Genomic DNA, 8,540 nt, shown 5'->3' on the forward strand with positions numbered 1-8,540 from the left:
CAGAGGAGAAGATTGGAATGATTTTTTACATTGTTTACAAACAGGAATCTCATACAGGGTAAGTGAACCAACCAACCTCCATTTCTCCTGAAAACAACAAAGGAGAAAAAATGGGGTTAAAATTATGAAGATTTTGCACTGAAGGTGAAAAATAGCTAATTACAAATGACTAATAACCATTATCTATAGTACTGTAAAATGAAACTTGTGTTTTTATGGCATGGAGTATAGTGTAGTGTTGGAAAATGTGGTGTAATAGGGTGTGGAATTTACTGACCATCTTTCAATGCCTTCTCCATCCAATGTTGTGATTCTATCTGGGGTTTCCTTGTACACTAAGGGACCTGTCATTCTGTAATTGGTTAGGAGATTCTCAAATTGTGGTCCAAAGACTCCTGGAGGTGCCCCAAAACTTTCAAGTACAACTATTTTTTTTTGATATGTTCTTGTTTATTAAGATGTTCTTTACCCTTTTACTGGGGTTGACACTTGCATTGGTGGTAAAAATGCAGTCATGAGTATAACTGCTGATTCTTTGAGGTGATCAGACAAGACCAATAGTGATTATTCTCTTGAATGCAATGAACCTGCAGTTAAAAAGAAAAAAAAAAAAGCCAGCTTCACTAGACATGTCCTTAATGAAGCAGTAAAAAGTTATTTATTCAATCTTGACCTTTAACATCTCTTTCTCACATTCTGGTAGTGAAATTGTAGGTATGCAAAAAGCATTTCTGCCACAAAGGAAAAGCAGCTGTGTGGGCATTTGACTTGCAAGCTGAGCTGGCTGGTGTATTTTATGGGATGGGATTGAGAGACAAACCATAATTTTTCAGACTTGAGCATTTGGCAGGCATAGTCTCAAAAATAAATAAAAGAGTTTGCCACCTCGAAGGAAAATACTTCAGTTGAAATTATTTTTGCTAATGATGAAATACATGCTTTCAAGTGAAATTAGAATTATTGGAAAACTTGTCTTTGCCACTTTTTGGGTTTTGAACCCTTAAATAATTTAAGCTCTGGTGCCATAAGTGGTGATACTAATTAATGATTTTTTTTTGGTGTTGTATAATGAAATAGGCCAATATTTAAAAGATCTTCATAACCCAAATAAAACAAATGACCAGTGCATAATGTCACAAAATCAATAGTGTGAGATGTGTCAATATTTTATAATTTAACAAAAAATAAGGAGTTTTTTTGATATGGTTCCAGAGTCCACATATGTCACTTATGGAGTATTGGTGTAGTATCAAAGAATATCCAGTTTTATGACAAAGCTATTAAAATACTTCCCTTCTTTCCAGCTGCATATCTATGTGAGACTTGATTTTATTTCATATGCTTCAACCAAAATAACATACTGCAACACATTAAATAAAAAGCAGATGTGAAAATTCAGCTATTTTTATTTATCCAGACATTGAAGAGATTTTCAAAATATAAAACCAATGATTCTGTTCTCACTAAATTGTTTTGTTTGAATAATTGAATATTTGAATAAAAATGTTGTTTATGTAAATACATAATGAATTTAGGGCCAGGAGGTGGTGTGGTAGTTAAGGTAGCTGGATTCCCACATGGTTGACTAGAGTTTGAGTCTCAGACCCAGTGGTTTGAAAATCACACTGGGGATTTGTGCATGCACACCCAAGATCCTGAGAGGAGTATGGAGAAGAGATTGCAGTTTGGCCATCCCTCCTGGAGGGTGATTTCTCACTTTCCATATTTCTGCATCTCTCTCCATCTCTCTCCTCTCTGGCAAGTGCACGTGCCCTTTGGCAAGAACCAACACATTCACACACAGACACACACACACATGTACACACACATATAAATATAATGGATTTACTTTTTAAACGAATGTGTATATTTAACATTTCTAGATTTACAATTTTTAACAACACAAATGTTAGTAAATACAAGGGACATAAAACACCTTTCTTTAGCTCTTAAAGTGAATGTGCAGAAATATTTAAGAACAACTGGCTTAGGACATACTCTGAATTCTATAACAGAGTACCATGGACAGCATCAACAGCCAAGGACTAGAAATACCTAAGCTCGTCTAGAGTACATAGGGTAACCCCATAGCATTAGTGTAATGGCTATGTTGCTAGAGTATATGGGGTAACAGAACTCCATGTATTCACTCGTCAGAACTTAATTTATTCCAGGTCAAGAAAAAAGTTCTCAGTGAGTTAAAACAATTTCAGAACTGAACTAAGGGAATATATTGCCACTGATCTATTCCTTAAAGAAATTATTATTCAAAATATCTTAGCAAAATGATCTAAAATAAACTGCCAGAATGACACAACGTATATGCTGACATGCTATATTGTTCAGAAATATGAATAAAACATAAGAACATTTTGTTAAAAAAGCATAGTTACTTGGAAAAACAGTTTTACAAAAATATACTAGAATTACATGAGTAAATGCACTAATTGCTCTTTAACTGCTATAAAAGTGTTTTCAGGATAGATTCTCTTATTATATAAACTATTCTAAGCTACTACTTGTTATTTAAAATTTTTAAGCTCCTGTCATTTTGTAAGAATGTGAAATGAAACATGTACAGTGATTTGACAGGACAGTTGTTAAATATAGTCAGACATAATAATAAAAACACCTAAAAATAGCTACCTAAATGAGCCTTGTTCCAAACTCCACAGGCTGCTAAGGCGTTGCAATTATCTCTAGATGAGAAAATGTTTTGTGATCAGTCTATTTTTTAAAAAGCAACAGTATTCCATAATGATAAAGTACACTAGATTATATATCTATATACAATTTTTTGAGAGGTTTTTGCTATAGGGCATGTGCGCTCACCAGAAAGACAGAGAGAGACAGAGAGACAGAAAGCGAGAAATCACCCCCCAAGGGGGATGGCCACCCCACAATGCCTTCTCCTCCATTCTCCTCTCGGGATCTTGGGCATGTATGCATATGCGCCCGGCGTGAGTTTAACCCACCGGGCCTGAGACGCAAACTGCAGTTGACTACATGGGAGTCTGGGAACGTAGCCATTATGCCGTCTGCTGGTCCCTAAAGTACACTAAATAATATTTTTAATATTTCCCCACCCCACTATTAGGTGTATGACATAAATCGAATATTTGTTCCCCCTCATTAAATTTATGTGTTAAAATTTTAACCTTCAACAAGGTGATGGTATTAGAAGGTGGGGCCTTTCAGAGGTGAAGTTGTGAGTGGGATTCATGACCAAAGAGATCACTGTCCTATAAAAAGGTCTCAGAGAGATCCTTTATCTCTTTCACCACCTGATGGTAACAGTAAGAGAATGGTTGCCTATGAACAAGAATAGACTTTGAATCTACTGGCACCTTGAACTTGAACTTCACAGCCTTTGAAACCATAAGAAATAAAATTTCTGTTGTTTATAAATCTCTTAGTCTATGGTATTTTGTAGTAGCAGCTAGAATGGACTAAGACAATGTAGACAGTAAATTTCCAAATGTTGTTATACAAGAAAATCTTAAAAATTACATCTATTTCTTATCTTGGAATTACTAAACAAGCTGATCTTTGTGCCCCAAACAAGCAACATTTTTAAAATGTAGAAAATATTAATGCTATTATATATTTGTATCTTCACTAATTGTAGCAAAATTTAAAAATATGTAGAAAATATTAACACTATTATATATTTGTATCGTTGTTAATTAATGGTATTAACCTAGAACATGTAATTATACATTATATTACCTTTATAATAATTTCAGCATTCAGACTTCAAAGATACACAGCCTTTAGAAAAGTAAGACAGATGTATTGATCTCATTCCCTTTGGGATTTACCATATAGTATCTTTGTGGATTTCTCTTTAGTCATTACTAAGAACGTTAGTAGGATATGAAGGTTTTTACAATGAGATTTCATTTTTTTTTTGTTTTTCTTTTGTAAGAGAGAGAGAGAAAGAAAGAGGCATTTTTGACAGGGTCTCACCATGTTGTGATCCTCCTACTGCAGTTTCCCAATTAGCTAGGATTACAGGTGCTACAACTGTACCTGGCATGTTAAGTTAGGCCTGGGAACCAAACCCAGAACTGCGATTTGACTTTGAGGTCTCAAGTAGTCACACTACCTGTGCACCATTGTGGCTTGGCCTAGATTTTATATTTTAAAAAATATTTAACCCATGGAGCCAGCAAGTAGAGTGGTGCTTAAGGCACTGGACTCTCACATGACTGACCATGGTTCGAGTCCTGGACCCAACGGCTTGAAAAATCATGTTGGACATGTGTGTGAGTGCCAAAAATCCCAAGAAGAGAATGGAGGAGAAGGGATTGCTGTGTGGTCATCCCTCTTGGGGGTTATTTCTCACTTTCTTTTCCCCTGGCAAGTGCATGTGGCCTATGGCAAAAAACAACAAACAAACAACAAACCTAAAAGAAAACAATGGAGTCCAACGAATGCAAACATAATCTTGATCATTTACTAAACACTGTTTGTCATCATCCCCTGAAGCAAAGATGCTGGTCAACTTTCTTCATTAAGTAGAGTGAAAAGTAATGTAGCTAGTGAAACAATCTTTATGTTGCATTTGTAGCATGTACTTATTGCTATGCCAGATCTATTTAAAATACCATATATTGAAGTATATGCCAGGGTCCCAGTGCAAATGAGACTTCAGTTTAGTTGAGTGAGTAAATGAAAAACACATACAAGAATTAAAGAAGACTTACATTTTAAGTCGTTTGATTCTGGTTAGAATTTAAACAAGGATAAAATCAATTTGGACTATTTGAAGTTGTTGAATAAGATTTACAGAGTAGGGGAGCCCAAGTTCTGTAAATATTTATTGAACTAAGTATGTTAGGACTTAGGAACTTTAAAGTACATAAGCTATCATTTCTGACAACTAAAAACATAGAGCCTGGTAGGAAAGAAAGACATGCAATATTTTTTATTTTTAAAAGTATATTTATTTCTTACATGAAATGGGGGAGGGCACAGAGAGAGAGAGTCAGGCACTCTCAACAGGGCCTTCCAACATGATATTCCCCAGTCTCAGTTGGCACAGATCACATGCACACATGTGTGCTCAGCATGCTTGGACTGAACCCAGAATCTTTCCCATGTGGCTTCAGTTGCATTACCACTTGCCCCAGACATACAATGCATATCTATTTTTTAGAGATTTTTGCTACAGGGCACGTGTGTTCACTAAAAAGATAGGGAGAGACAGGGAGACAGAAAGCAAGAAATCACCTCCCGGGGGGATGGCCATGCTGCAATCCCTTCTCCTCCATTCTCCTCTTGGGATCTTGGGCACACATGCATACACGTCCGGCGTGAGTTTAAGCCACCAGGTCCGGGACTTGAACCACAGTTGAATACATGGAAGTCCAGTGACACAGCCATTATGCCGACTGCTGGTCCTGACATACAATATTTTTAAATGAAATGTTGCATGTCTAATAGTAGAAGACTATAAAGGGACACTTTTGTTGGGGTGTTTAACCATGGATACTTGGCCATGATGCCTGAGCCAAACCCTGAAAAATGTGTGAAAATTAACTCATTGAAGATAATGGACAGAATCTCAGGATGACGGAATAGCATGAATAAAATCAAAGAGGTATGACATGGCTACTGGTATGTAGAGGACAATAAACAATAAACGGTCCCAACTTTTTCATGCCCTGTTAGTCATGGGCGCTGTTCAATAGGAACTAGGGTCAAGCTGGAAATGAATCTGAGTGACAGCTGGGGGACCAGAGCTTTGGAGATGACAAAGAACTCTTTTCTTTCTTTCTTTCTTTTTTTTTTTTTTTAAGAATTCTTTTATTTATTGAATTTTATTTGTCATCATTATTATTATTTTTAATAATCCCAGAGAGATACAGAGAAGGAGAGAAAGGGAAAGTGAGAAAGCAAGCCAAGTCGTTAGGTCTGAGATTCAAACTGTGGTCCACCATGTGGGAGTCCAGCACTTCAACTACTATGCCACCTGCTGGCCCTGACAAGGAACTCCTATGTCTTAACCTCTCTCTGATTCATTCATCCACAGAATGCACATCTGTATGGTACTGTATTTGTTTCAGGATCTGAGCTGACAACAGTCCTAGACTGAAGGTATTGCCAGTATAAGTAAGGAAGATCACACCGGGGAGGATCCAGGAGCAATTTTCTCTAGGGAGAAGCAATACAGATTCAGGGAGAGCAGCTGGAACTGCCCAGGTCTATGCTTCTCTGGGGATGAGGACTCTGCTGTACCTGTGTCAGAGCCCAATACTGTCACTTGTATTTGAGAATGAGCACCCATCTCAGGCTGTGGTACAAGAAAATAATCTAATTTTATTCATATTGTAGCTCAAGAATTCTAGTCTGAGTAGGGGGACGTGGGCACTCTAATATACATAAATTAAAATCTGGGGCTAAAACACAGTGAACCTGCCTTTGGCTTGGTCTCTGGATAGTTAGTGTTGAGTAGGACTGACTGACTGGTTCACCATGTCGCTGTTGTGTTCCAGATGGGTTGAAAGGTGGGTTGGGAAATCTCAATTCTCTTAGTCTATCATCTCTGGCCTACATGATCACAAAAACCTCCTAATTTTCTATCTATGCAGTTCCTGCCCCTCTGTGGTCTATTCTCAACACGGCAGAGAAACTCATCTGTAAAAATTTAGTTTGTCACTCTTTTGCTATCAACCTAGCATTGACTTCCCATTGTGCTTAGAAAGTTCTCACAACGGACCCAGTCAGAGTGTGTGCAGCTAAGACACTGTGTTTCTCTGCCTGGGACCATGTCAGAGGGCTGTGTTCAATTTTGAGTCCAACCTAAAAGCCAAGCATGGTTTCATACACTTGTAGTCCCAGTTACTCAGCGAGGCTGAAATGAGGATGGCAACAGGGTGAGAACTTCTCTTAAATGAAAAACAAAAACAATGTCCTCACAGTGGCCCATAAAGTCTTACATCATCTGACTCTGCTACCTCTCTGATCTCATATTGCCCATCCTGGTCATTCCGTTCAGTGTAGAAGGGCCACCATGATGCTTCAATTCACTTGACGTCAACCATCCTCTCCTCTCTTTTGAAGTCTTTGTTCAAATACCACCTACTTGTATGAGGTCTTCTCTGATCACACTACTCAAAATCGGCCAGCATTGTCATTACTCAGTATCTCCCATTTTTACTCTTCCAGATCATTTAACACTGTACAACATAATACATACCTTACTTATTTATTTTGTTGGTTCTTTATCTTCCCTGACAAGGATACCAGCTCCATTCAGGCTTTTTCAGTGTTATTGGAGTTCATGGCTGAATCACTAGTACCTACGGTAGGTGGAACTTGTTAAGTTACACAAGATCAATCCAGGTTTTAATGGACAAATTTTGAAAGAACTGATATGAAAGTTCAACTGGATTTAAAAATTCATTTACATTATCTTAGAATTAAAAAATATGTTTGTCAATATCAGCACTATTTGAATATTTAACAATATTATTACCTGTCTTATAAATTTTGAAAAATTGCAAAATCAATGGTTTATGCATTTTTATTAGCCAGTTGCTACAAAAAAAAAGTTTCTCATTAGTGGAGGCTATCAAAATTTGAAGAAATGATCATTAAAAAAATTTGTTCAGGAATAATATATATCTTGGTCCATTTTCGCTAACAGAAATACCTGAGAATGGCTGAATTTAAGACAGTAGGGATTTATTTTGACTCACAGTTCTGGTGGTGGGAACATTCAAAGGCATCAAAAAAGGGTGGAAGGCAGAACTTTTGGCAGAACATGGTCTGTATCAACCCGGCCTTTTTCTCTGCCTCATTTTCTCTTTTTATATATACACCAGAATTCAGTCATAAAGTCTCATTGTTATAACACCCAAAGGCCCCACCCTGGGACACCATGTTAGGTTTTTACTTAACAATAAAACTAAGCCCCAGCACATCTTTTTATTTAGATGAGGAGACCTCTAAATTCTTATTTATTTATTTTTTTAGAGGTTTTTGCCTTAGGGCTCATGTGCTCTCCAGAGACACAGGGAGAGACAGTGAGAGGGAAAGTGAGAAATCACCCCTCAGGGGGAATGGCCACACTGCAATCCCTTCTCCTCCCTTCTCCTGGGATCTTGGGCACACACACATGTACCCAGCATGAGTTTGAAGCCGCTGGGTCTGGGACTCAAAATGCGGTCAACCATATGGGAGTCCAGTGCTGTTACTGCTATGCCATCTGCTGGCCCCAACATCTAAATTCTAAGATATGAAATTTTAAAGGACAAACTATTATCCAAACCTTAATAATATGGAGCCCTTTCCAAGCATTAAAAACAGATGTTTAAAAATATATTAATAGAACCATGTCTAGTTATTATTTACATTTGAAAAAATTTTATTTACAAATTATATAGAAAAACCAGAACTATTTTTTGCTCATCTACTGTCTTCATATTTTGACACAGTTATATAAAGAAAAAGTAATTGTTTTCACAAAAATCCACAGATATCCTGGAATACTTCCATTTTATCCCCTTTTGCCATGCAGAATTAGAAATAGA

At 37.1% G+C, this 8,540-nt stretch overlaps 1 long non-coding RNA gene across 1 annotated transcript; it reads right to left on the reverse strand.

Moving 5' to 3' along the window:
* Positions 1–223: 223 nt before the first annotated feature.
* LOC102478110 (uncharacterized) lies at positions 224–7,781 on the reverse strand. The gene is made up of 4 exons (XR_334243.3): positions 7,707–7,781; positions 7,205–7,307; positions 2,647–2,699; positions 224–587 (listed from the first exon to the last, which is right to left on the reverse strand). It is a non-coding gene; the product is annotated as an uncharacterized LOC102478110 (long non-coding RNA).
* Positions 7,782–8,540: the final 759 nt, after the last annotated feature.

The sequence above is a fragment of the Tupaia chinensis genome, unplaced genomic scaffold (assembly GCF_000334495.1).
Source record: "Tupaia chinensis unplaced genomic scaffold, TupChi_1.0 Scaffold000180_1, whole genome shotgun sequence".
NCBI lineage: Eukaryota > Metazoa > Chordata > Mammalia > Scandentia > Tupaiidae > Tupaia > Tupaia belangeri.